Source organism: Hoplias malabaricus, chromosome 4 (assembly GCF_029633855.1).
Source record: "Hoplias malabaricus isolate fHopMal1 chromosome 4, fHopMal1.hap1, whole genome shotgun sequence".
NCBI lineage: Eukaryota > Metazoa > Chordata > Actinopteri > Characiformes > Erythrinidae > Hoplias > Hoplias malabaricus.
The window spans coordinates 10,908,759-10,922,000 of record NC_089803.1 but is presented as its reverse complement, the minus strand read 5'-3'; positions in this window follow the sequence as shown (position 1 = coordinate 10,922,000).

Here is a 13,242-nt window from a genome sequence, read left to right as displayed (position 1 = left end):
CAATCAGATTGCAAGGTGTTTTTAACCAATCAGAACACTGATTTGTTGCTATCACTCAACTTTGGCATGCTGTTGTTTGGCCTCGCTCTACAGCCAATCAGGGTGAAGCTCCCACCTCCCAACACGTCTGACATGTAAAGAGGTAGAGTGGTATTGGTACCAACTTATACATTTCTGGTGTCGTTACATCCCCATCCACCACCGGGGTCCGGACCATTTGAAAACAGGGTGAAATGGAGATAAAGTATGCAGAGCAATGGGTTGACTACAGTCTGTAACTGTGGAACTGCGTAGTGTTCCTGTGTGGTCAGAGCTGAGAGAGAGGACAATGAGTGTAGATACAAGTGATATATCTATAAAACTGTATATGTTTATTTTAATAAAATGTAACATTTTTCACTTCAGATCCACAGAATCAACCACTTCAACCATTAGCTCCAGGAGGTGAGAGTTACTCCAGTTTCATCTGGATTTCTGTTTTAATGCAGTCTTACATTTTTAAAATCATTAATAACTTTGTTAAACTGAATTTCAGTGAATAGAACTGTGTTTGTAATTGTGGCAGTTCATTAACTGTGAATTAATGAATGAATAACTGTTGTAAATCAGTCAGTGAATAACTGTGGTGTATTAATGAATCAACACTGATGTGGGTTGATTTTATTTTAGAAAGAAGAAGTAGTGGATCAAATAATGGAAGCAATGAAGATATTGATGAAGCTGAAACAGAGAGACTCTGATGTAGAGGATATATTTATTCACATGTCATCATGTCTGGTTCTGGGGAGAGTCTGGTACATTTAATGCACAAAGAGCCAGTCTGAATGCAGCTAGCAGAACAACTGCACTACTTTCCTGGACTAATGTGAGCTGATCTGGCTTCAGCAGAGCACTAGGTACTGAGATATTTCTTCTGAGAACTCCTCCCTTCAGTGACAGACTCAGACCAGTCACCGGACTGTGACAGGATCAGGTTGTGTCTTCATCACACACTTCAGTTTGGATCATTCTTAAGAACTCTATGTATATAGCTATTAAAGATAAACATACACAATAAAGAATTATTTAAGCTTTTTAGTTTATATTTGTTGATCTAATGCAGTGTTATTCGATGTGAAACCTACAAAAACCTTGAAAACCTATAAATCAATAATAGGAATATGTTTTTGCTGATGACTCATATTTTTCTGCCCAGAGACAGGGCTGACATTATGTGAGTCAAATCGAAACTGAAAGTAAACACTGTCTTTCTTGTTCCTTTGCAGCGTCTTCATTTCTGATTATAGTGAATATGATTAGAATCTTTCATGACGAACATGACACACAAATTTTGAAGGAGCACCTTGATTTTTAGATGGTTTTTCACACTGGATTACTCACAGAGGCTTCACAGCACCGCGATGAGAGCGCTATTTTTAGAAACGGTAGGAGCTGCGCTTTCTAACGGTATACGGAGCTCACAGACGCATTCAGACATTCAAGACTTACAAAGCTGATTATATAAGTTGTGTTAGGGTTGAGGGGGTTAATTGCATTAAAATATAGCATTCGTACATTCCATTTGTTCACATGCTCCTCCTCAATCTCTGCATTTTTAACAACGTAGCACCTGAGATAAACATGTGATCTACAAACTAAAAGATTTGAAAGTGTGTAGAAGATGGTTGTGGTTAAACACTAGGTTCATTGCTGTTAATCAGAAAACTCGAGGAAACTCAGCTAAAACCATCTACATGCATTTTATATGTGTTTCCTACACACTTTATGAAGGATGTGTTCTGTTGTCTATCTGAGGACATACTCCAACTAGTGAATGGGTCTCTACTGTCAGGGATATTCTCTCAAACACTGGAGACTGCAGTAAATAAGACTCCCTTAAAAAAGAACAACTAAGACACTATCCTGAACCTCTACAGTCCAGTCTCTAATCTTCTGTTCATAGTCAACGTTATTGAGAAAGTAGTTTTCAGTCGGTTCAGAAAGTTTTTTAAATTAACTTTATCATAGTGACCTCCAGTCAGACTTCCGTCCACATCCCAGCACAGAACCTGCCCTCAAACATCCTACAACCGTCTGAACTGAGACACTGGTAAATATTCATTGTAGTGCGTCTTGATCTTAGTGCTGCGTTTGATACTGAGGATCTAGAGGATATACGTTACTTTATCCTCAGGTCAGTGCACTGTCTCCCAGTTAAACACAGGATGATTTTTAAAGTGCTACTGATTATTTGTAAATAAATAAAGTGCCTCAGACTAAAATATATTTCAGATCTGTTAGAAGTGTATGAACCCCGTCACCCCTCAGATCACTGGGGACCGGTCCGCTAGTGGTGCCCCGGGTCAGAACCACACAGGGGGAGGCAGCTCAGTCTCTATGACCCCTGAACCTGGAACAGACTCCCGAAAGACATCAGATTAGCTCCAAATATTACTGTCTTCAAATCTACACCAAATACCTTCCTGTTCTCCTGTGTCTTTGATTCACGCTGCACTTAGATCTACATCTTTACTTCATACATCTCTAATTTAGTCTGTTTCTTTTGTTTTGCTTTTCTTTTATTGCACATTTTATATTTTTTATTTTCATTCTAATTTAATAGCTTTTAATTAGTACTAAGTGCAGCTTTGAGAGGACAGTTAGTTCCATTTTAAAAGAGTTTGAACTGCTTTAAACTTAAACATACCATCAGTTTATTTCCCAGTGATTCTCCATCTTCTGCCACAAAGACATCTGCCGCGGTGGAGTGGATCACCGCTGTCTACAGAAGCAGGAATTCACACCCCAAACAGACACCTCCTGTACCTCTGATGATGATGGCTCTGGTGAACACGAGATCACTGACTTTCATCTTAAAACCAGTCACTAGTGAACAGTGTTTAAATTTACCAGTTGGTTTTAATTAAAGGAATAATTTTACAAATGAAATAAACTGTTCATAGAGAGACCTGAAGATATGAACATGACAAACATACTAAAATAGTGGTCTATTCAACATCATATTCCTATTAAAGGGATAGTTCTGTTGTTTTGAAGTGGATATGAGGTACTTAATCCTAGTGAATGTATTACCCACAGCAGACAGTGTTCAACCTTCTTCCAGTTCACAGTCTTCTTCCAGTCTGCTCCTGTGAACTGGAAGACTGCTGATCACTGTCTGCTGTGGGTAATACATTCATTCATTCATTCATTATCTGTAACCGCTTATCCATTTCAGGGTCGCGGTGGGTCCAGAGCCTACCAGGAATCATTGGGCGCAAGGCAGGAATACACCCTGGAGGGTTGCCAGTTCTTCACAGGGCAACACAGACACACACACACACTTACGGACACTTTTGAGTCGCCAATCCACCTACCAACGTGTGTTTTTGGACTGTGGGAGGAAACCCACGCATTTTATATTTTTTGCTGTTAACTCTTCACAGACTTTCTATTCCACCTTAAACAGTGCAGAGTTTAAGAAGAAATGGATATTTCGACCAGGACCACATTTAAATCTCTGCTTCATTTGAGGTTGAATGAAAAGTTCTGCAGACGAGGGAAAAAAAGCGCCACCATTTAAGGTGGAATGGAGAACTTTAACACAGTTAGTTATTTCAGCTATATTTAATGTGAAATGGAGAACTTTAACACAGTTAGTTATTTCAGCTATATTTAATGTGAAATGGAGAACTTTAACACATCTACTGTTATTTCAGCTTTATTTAAGGTGGAATGGAGAACTTTAACACATCTACTGTTATTTCAGCTCTATTTAAGGTGGAATGGAGAACTTTAACACATCTACTGTTATTTAAGCTCTATACAAGATGGAATGGAGAACTTTAACACAGCTACTGTTATTTCAGCTCTATTTAAGGTGGAATGGAGAACTTTAACACATCTACTGTTATTTAAGCTCTATACAAGATGGAATGGAGAACTTTAACACAGCTACTGTTATTTTAGCTCTATTTAAGGTGGAATGGTGTACTGTTATTTCAGCTCTATTTAAGGTGGAATGGAGAACTTTAACACCTACTGTTATTTCAGCTCTATTTAAAGTGGAATGGAGAACTTTAACACATCTAGTGTTATTTCAGCTCTATTTAAGGTGGAATTGAGAACTTTAACACATCTACTGTTATTTAAGCTCTATACAAGATGGAATGGAGAACTTTTACACAGCTACTGTTATTTTAGCTCTATTTAAGGTGGAATGGTGTACTGTTATTTCAGCTCTATTTAAGGTGGAATGGAGAACTTTAACACATCTACTGTTATTTCAGCTCTATTTAAGGTGGAATGGTGTACTGTTATTTCAGCTCTATTTAAGGTGGAAAGGAGAACTTTAACACAGCTACTGTAATTTCAGCTCTATTTAAGTTGGAATGGAGAACTTTAACAGAGCTACTGTTATTTCAGCTCTATTTAAGGTGGAATGGAGAACTTTAATACACCCTGGAGGAGGCGCCAGTCCTTCACAGGGCGACATAGACACACACACACACACACATTAACTCACTCACACCTACAGACACTTTTGAGTCGCCAATCCACCTACTAATGTGTGTTTTGGACTGTGGGAGGAAACCGGAGCACCCGGAGGAAACCCACGCGGACACGGGGAGAACACACCAACTCCTCACAGACAGTCACCCGGAGCGGGAATCGAACCCACAACCTCCAGGTCCCTGGAGCTGTGTGACTGCGACACTACCTGCTGCACCACCGTGCCACCCACCTTTAACACAGCTACTGTTATTTCAGCTCTATTGAAGGTAGAATGAAGAACATTAACACAGCTACTGTTATTTCAACTCTATTTAAGAATTTAAATTTACTCTGTCTAAAGTGGCGATCGGAATGAACGTGGTACATGGTGTGAGTTTGACTGACTAGAGCTGCCTGACTACGGCACTACACTAGAGCAGAGCTCCTCCATGAACACAGAGGGAGTGATGGAGGTCTTAGAGAAGGGGGTTGATTTTTCAGACAAGCCAAGGCTGTCAGTTCATTCCTGAGTGTAACCCCTCCTTCTTGTGATACAACAGAATAATGCTTTAAACACTGATTCCTGGAGGACTATAAAATAACGTGTCAATATCAGTACAAGGAAAACTGCTGGAATTAGACACTGGAGATGGAAAGACAATAATTCATGACTTTTAATAATTTCGTGAAACTCTAAAGGGATATTTCCAATGTTTTCACTGAGAAACTTGATTGTGTTTTGTAAATATAAATACATGTAGAAACTGATCTCTGCATGACATGTGTTCTGATGATGTAATTGCAATATTAAGAAGATTATCAAAGAGTTCAAGCAACATTTTCAATGTAAAATTGCAAAGAATGTAGGTCTTTTATCATCTAACGTACATAAGAGTGTGTCAAGTGGTAGTGCCTCTGATGGCCCTGCTAGAAATTGTCAGGCTACAGTGATAAATAGGTGGGTTAATAATGGGTTTGGGACGACTTGAAACTGTTGTCACTAACCAGTCTGTCTCTGCATCAGGAAATTCAACATTCAACTCTCTCACACAAGGAGAACACCAAACGTCAACTTTCTGTCGAGCCGCTAAAGGTTCTCTGGGCCCCAGCTGATCTCTGATGATCCACAGTAGAAATATATGCTGTGTTCAGAGGAGGCCATGCATAAAAACTAAACACTGTGTTTTCTGTGCTAATGACAGAATGGACCATCCAGACTGTTAGTGGAAATAGGTGCAAAAGTAATCATCTGACATGGTCCTGAGGGGGCATCAGTGACCACAGTGTAGTGGAGTATGAGCCAAATATGAATATCGGACAATCAAGAAATGAAAAGTTTTGAATTAAAACTTTTCCAGTCTGCAGAAGACTTTTCGTCTGCAACATAGCAGCCCCCACACACACAACCAATCTAAAGACATCAAAAGAACCCTTTTAAGTAACACATGGCCCCAACACCCCCCTTCTCTCTTTTAACTAACAGGAACTGTCGAGATAACTAACTTAAAGAGACAGGAACCTCAAACAAAGAAGAGAGCTTTTACGGCCCGTTTTTATGACAATGGCACCTAAATGTCTAATCCTTATCTTTCACGGAGATCAACAGATGTTCAAACCAAAGTGACCTCGAGTGAACTCCCGTGAACCAACAGCTGAAACACGGATTAACAACGACACCAAATGGACACTGGCGGAACTACACCTCGCCCGGAGTCGCCGCAAGACAATAGCGAAAATAGTCGTTCTCTGAGTTATTTGTGTATAAACGAACGTATGAATGTCACTTTCTGTACCCTCAGATGAATGCCTACCTTCTAATGAAATGATGTATAATGCCGATTGTTTCTATTACAAAGATCAGTTTTGTCTCTGAATGAGAGAAAATGGATTAATGTTTTATTTTTCAGCGTATCATCACGAATTGGACGTGAACAATGTACTCAAGATGGGACCTTATGTAAATGTCTGATATTAATAGTCCAATGTACTCATTGTTATAGGTTGATAACAGGTATAAGAATTTTGATACGAGAAACTCATATTCCTTATGTATGAATCACAGAGTCAAAACCCCCTCCTCCTACTCTCTCTCTCTCTCTCTCTCCCTCACGAGAGTCACGTGAGTCTGGACTCGCGTCCAATCAGAAAGAGGACGCCTCCCATTAGGGCGTGACCGCGCCAGCCTTGAAAAGGCCAAACAGCAAGACAGACAAGGAGTTCGAAGTTTGAAGAGTCGCGAGGACTCTGCAGAAGTAACGGACCACGAAAGGAACTGGAAAATAGAGGACGCCGACAACAAACAAAGAAAAACCTCTCAGACTTCAGAAAAGCTTACGAGAGACGTCTCGAAATTAGCTAAGAGTATGAAGTTTTACTAATACGTCGAGTAATTTGAATATCTTTCTTTTCCTTTAATCTTGTTTATGTTTATTACCTATCGAAGTGTGATCTCACGAATGATCAAGGCGGGTGAAACTTATTTGTGGCCAAAGTAAGGTATCAACCGTTTGAGTAATCGATAACAGATATATTAACGTTATAAGCTGATTCCTGAAGACATCAATCCTGGAAAGCTGGACAACGAGACTAGCTAATACTCTGAAAAAGCCTTTCCACTACGGTGGAAACCAGCCACGCCTGTGAAAAACCGAAGAAGGGAAATCTCGATCAACGCAGCTCAGCTCGGAATCGAGGGTCTTCAAATCGACTGTAAAGAGATCCTCCATAAGCGGGCCTGCTTCTCACCACGTGGGAACGACGAGAACACCCCGGGACACGGAGATTAAACAACAGGACGCGACGGCTTGGTGAAACGGCGAACGAGTAAGCTAGCGTATTTAACACCTTTTCAGTAGCTGATGTCCAAACAAACCCTCTTTATAATTTACCATTTATTAACCTTAGTTAGCAACAATTTAGTCACAAGTTAGAAGTGCCTAGCTCACCTTAAGGTCAAAATCAGTTCCCCCTGCCGGACACCGTGAGATTACAAGGTTGTGCTATGTTAACTAAATATCTTCTTTTTATTAATAAAACTCTCATTATTTGAAGTCACAGTGTTTGCAATTTATTCATTAGAATTTCTGAAAATCCTGAAGAACTCATTTAGCATGATTATTATTCATTCTCAAACTAATTATTAATGTTTTAATTGCTTAAACCAATTATAAATCTTAATTAATATCATTAAGTCAAATATCAGAGGTTGGAGGAGTTTGAATAAGGTCAAGGCTATAAAACAAATTATAAAATTATATGTATATGTATCGGGGTGTATGACCAACATCCACTACATATAAAATATATATATTTTATTGGCGCCCACGCGAGGCCGGAAAAAGGCTTTTAATGAACAAACTGCAAAACACTGAATATCAGCTTGGGTTTATGAAATACTTTCCGCTGTTTGTGTTGCTGAATAACGATTGAGATTCAAAGCTTGATGTGGGTAATTTCGTGTTGTGTTTGTTACTGCTGAAAAACTGTTCTGTGATATATACCGGTTAGAAAATAAGCTTGGTTGTTTTTGAAAGAGCGCGGCTCTGCGCCATTTTGCATGCATTAAATTGAGGCCTGGGCACGTCTGAACTGCGCGAAATTCCGCTGTGAGACTTTGCCGTCGGATTCGACCTCCCGCCGCGAAATCCCGGCGAAGAGAGACCACCGAACCGAATACCCCCGTTCGTTTTAAACTGGGTCGCTACCAGCGTTAATAACGAGATCGCGCGCTAGGCGATTGGGAGGTTATTAAACAGCCGAAAATACGGCTTGTATGAAGAGCAGTCTGCTCTCGTCAGCTGTTCCTGTTAAACTGAAATCATATTCAGAAAGGAACGAACCCCTTTGAAGGGGCGGAGCTGAAACTAAGGAGGGAAATTCAAAACGCCCCCAAAACAGAGGAAGACAAATTCCCTCTTGTGGTATAAGTGCGTAATTGCAGGGAAAAATACTTCATAACTAGCGTCTATTGAAGCGTGTCCTCCCTTGCTCCTCCTTGTGGTCAAGCGGTGCTACCCTTGACGTTTGATTCCCGTACACCCTCTAGTGGTTGGGAGGTTGTCCGCCGAGACAACATAAGTGTTTAGCAGCCCTCTGGTGTTTAAAAGTTGTCATTACAGATGAAATTCTTTTAAAAATACCTTAGTGTAAAATCTCTGTTCCCCTTTTAAAATTTTAATTTTTATTTTTTTGATAGAGTATCTGAGCGTTTAAAATCTTTATTCCATTTTAGATTTTAATCTGATAACACCCTCTAGTGTTGAAACTTCCCGCTACAGTGGAAATTCCCATTTGTGTTAGTGTATCTGCTGGTACCGTGTCTATTGGGACTCTCACCAGCGCCGACTGGTGTCCATTGCTGCTATTGCATTGTAACTTGCTTGTCGCCCTCTGGTGTCCTAGTCTGGTATTACAATTTAAGTTCAACTTAAATACTGAAGCTCGCTGTTGCCATTCAGACTTACCTTCAGTACCCTCTGGTGGAGAAAACTTGCTATCGCAATTGAAATTGTCGACCAGTTCACACTGATAAGACCTGGTATCACAGCTCTAGTGGCTGTCTCTAAACTCTGCACATCTGAATAATTACAAGTAAAGGCTTGGAAGCATAATAAGTTGATACAACTACAGCAGACAGTGTGCAGTAATTAGAGATTTGCACTTTAACTTGATACCAGATCACAAACGCAGTTAAAAGAGAGAGTCTTTTAATCTCGCTATTCTTAATAATTCTGTAATTCGGAAAATTCTTTTACTTTCATAATTCCTTAATTGGAAATTATATCTAATAATAAAACTCACTTAATATTAAAATTCCTTCATCCAAATTTTTCGACAATTCTTTAATTCAAAATTTTTAATAATTTTAATTATTGAAAAAAAAAAAAAATTTTTTTTTTCTCTTTCTCTCTTCTTTTATTCACTCGCGCATAGCAACTTTCACTCCACCCTCTCCTACTAACAGACTTCCCTTAGAGATTCACAAGTGAACTCTAACACCATACATACTAGCAGTTACTCTTAGAGCACTCGGTACAAGTGAATTTAGTTCAGATTTAGTTAGAGAAGGGATTAACGGAATTAATCCTAACTAAATAGAAGTAAGTTACACCTCGCAGTTAAAACACAGCTAACATGGCAGAAGGGACTTTTTCTTCGGAAGTATATGTAGAAGGTTTGTGGGATGAGGCATTCTCTGTTCTGACCAGCATCACCAGTGATGTGATGCCTGGACTTGCAGAAACTGTGCAGAAAACCTCACAGGCCCATCGTGACCACATGGTGGCTAAGTGGGTAGAGAACCACTTAACCGACATCCTCAAGGGCAAGCCCCTAACTGAGGCATTAGGTCAGATAGCCCTCCTCGCTGTAGTACAGCTCAGAGCCAGCGAACGTGAGCTTGAGGTATCAAGGCGACAGCAGGCAAAGGTAGAGGCAGAGCTAAGTCGACTTCAAAGCGAAATAGCTGAAGGGAACACGCTGCCCCAGGTCACACCCGATGTGCCACCTAGTGCCGCTACAGAAAGACAAGGCCAGCAGGAAGATAGTGAGGATCAGGAACCAGACTCAGGGACCGTAACCTTTAGAGCTGCTGCAGCACCTCCTCTGGTATCAACGGGTATTTCCCCTTCCCTTGTGTCTCCTGTCAGTCGTCCCTTACAACGCCCTGCTAGACCCAGAGCACTGCAACCCAGTGTCTGGTCCCCTCAACCTTTACCCTCTCATGGTCCCTCATACAAGGACCTAGATAAAATCGCGCGTAATATAACCCGCTTTGATCCCAAACCTGACGGTTCTAATGATATCTTTTCCTACCTAAAAGATATTGACTTCTACCTCCAAAGGTTCCCCGGGATCACCATAGATGACAGACTATATGTGATTAAACTGACCTCCAACCGAGACGTCAGTAACTTCATTGAACGTCAGCCAGACTATGTAAAAGCGCGATATGATGTGCTGTGCCAAGCATTGGAGGAAGAATTCTCCAATCACCTGTCACAGACCGGACTGGCCGCTGCTTTGAACATAAAACAGCAACGCCAGGAATCCCCTCAGCAATATTATAATCGACTCAGACAGGCGTACTTCGGACCTAGAAATGACTCCGGAATGGAGGAAGAGTTAAATTTCAAATCACTATTTATCCAAAACCTCCATCCCCACACCAGTCACCAGTTGGGAGTCTCAGCTTGCCCTCGCACCCTGTCTAGCAGGCAGCTGCGTGATTTAGCACTCAGAGGTTTCCTCAAAACCCAACAAATTCCCAACAGGCGGTCCGAAACACCCCAAGTCTTCAATGTCGACTCCAGTTCCCCACATTTAGAGTTAGAAGGTGCCACCCAGGCCGATCCACAAAGATCCGCCCTGGACCCTTCCTCCACTCCGTGGACCAGTGAGGGCCCGAAACCTCATCCGCCCTCACACCAATACAAGCGCTACCCTCCTCGCAGGCCAGACAGAAATCACGACAAAGATTTCTGGAACCCTCGGGACAGGGCTGGGTATGGTCGTGACTATCACCCTATAGAAAACCGCGGTGCGGGCCGTGGAAAACCATCACATCCCCATAAGGGATATGAGCGAACAGCTCCGAACCAGCTTTCTAATTCCTATAGAGAAAAGAAAGAGAAATACTGGTATCAAAATAAAGAAAATCACACTAAAGACAAGCTTAAAGGCACGGAACCCAGCTCTAAGGAGTTAGAGGACATCCGCCGAATGCTTGCAATGATTTGCAAAGAGAAAAAGAAAAAACCTGACGTTCTTTCTATCACCTCTTCGCGGTCTAACCCAAAGCCATCCTCTAACACCCCAAAGATGTTAGAGAGTTATGTAGGAGAAGTGACAAGCGAAGCTCCGTCTTCTAGCGCACCGCGCAATCTCCTAGTGACCCAAACAAACACTGAAAACCCGATGATACAGGGGGGTGACTTGCAACCACCCTCCAGTGCTGTTTTGGTTGTTCAGTTAGACGGTAAAGAAGGTTTAACGCCAAATGACCCCTCAGTCATTGAAGGCGACACACCCGTCCGACAATTCATGGGACACCTAACGGAAAAAGGGGTTGCACGCAAATTCTACTTGTCCACCATTGTGGAAAGAAGGCTAGTACATGAGGCCCTATTGGACACTGCATCAGATGTCACGCTCATGTCTTCCGCCTTATTCCACCAGGTTCGAGCCATTGCGCGGCGTGAAAATCGCGAGATACAGCTCCAAAACTGCCCTCTTAAAATTCAGCCGTATTCACATGCAGGCCTCACTATCCAGTCTATGGCACTAATACACTTAGCCATTGGACCAATGACCTTAGTGCATCCAGTCCATGTGTCTCCTCTCGAAACAATTCCCTTCCTCATCGGCAAAGATCTCCTTAATCGCTTCGAACCACTGATTGACTTCAAAAGGTCAAAGATCTGGGCACAAGTGCGTGAGCCGTTACCCATCTGCACCCCATACCACCGGGAAGCTCAGTGTTGCCGCCTCGAAATCCGGCCTGAATCAATAGGAGATCCACCCAGTCAGATCCCTCACTTCGAGGAAGAGGAAACTGAGCCCATGGCAGCCACACCAGAGACAGCAGTCTCTCCCTGGCCCCCTAGTGCCATGTTAGAACAACGGAACACATTCCTGTGCACTTTCACACAGCCGTCCACAACAGACGCTCCAGGCCTTCCCATCGTGAATGGTCTCACAATGCAGGACTATCGTGTAGACAATGCAGTTCTGGCTCTATGGGCCGACCAGTCCGCCATAAGCCAAACCCTCTTTAACACTCTGCGCCTCACTCAACCAAATATTCCTTTGGTGAGCAGTCCTTGTCGCTTTCCTCTTAACCTGGCATCAAAAGCAATGTCACCCACTGATGGAATTTGCGCTTTAACCGTCCAGTGGAACAAAAGGGTAATCACCCATTATTTCTTAGTCGTCCCTAACTTGCCGCACGACGTTTACATTGGTAGTGACTTCTTGGTGCGCCTCGACGTCCACGTAGACACCCTCAATAGTGTACTGTGGTCTTTGACTGATGTTTCAACGGAAACCTGGTCCTCCGATCTCAGCAACCTAGGCTCAGGACAAACTATTCCCGAGGTATGTCAGGTCACTAACCAAAGTTCACTTGTGGTACCTGCGAACGCAGCAAATGTACCCATCCGCTTAGTCATGCGACCTGGCCAACACTTAAGCCACGCGCATGCACTTTTCCAACCGTCACCTCAGTTCTTCGAACTAGGCCTCACCCTCGAAGCCACACCTTTGGTGGAGACGCGAGCAAGATCCACCTATCTATTCGTACGGAACGAAACCACTCAACCCTTGACGATCCCTCACTCATCTCCTCTGGGTTGGTTAGTCAGTACGAAATTCCATGACTTCGAGTTGCGAATTCCGATCATAGGACCAATGCCTGAATCCCTGCTTCTTGATCATGCAGAATCAAAGGTGTTCTACACTCATCCGACACGAGCTGTTGCTCTCTTCTCAGCTCTGGACATGAGTAATGATGCCATTTGCAGGATAGATCTCGCTGACGACAATCAAATGACGATCACGGTCCTTTCCATAGATTCATCCCCGGAATCCTCCCGGGAACCATCTCTTCTTCCCGAAGCGGGAGAAAACACTTCAAATCCGCGTACTTCGAAAGAACTATCTGACTCCGAATTTCGTATCCAAGTCGAACAAGTTCTAAAGGAGGCCGACGCCCTCCAAAGCAAAGAAGAACGTGAGAAACTCTGTGAAGTGCTCCTTAAATATCAAAAATCT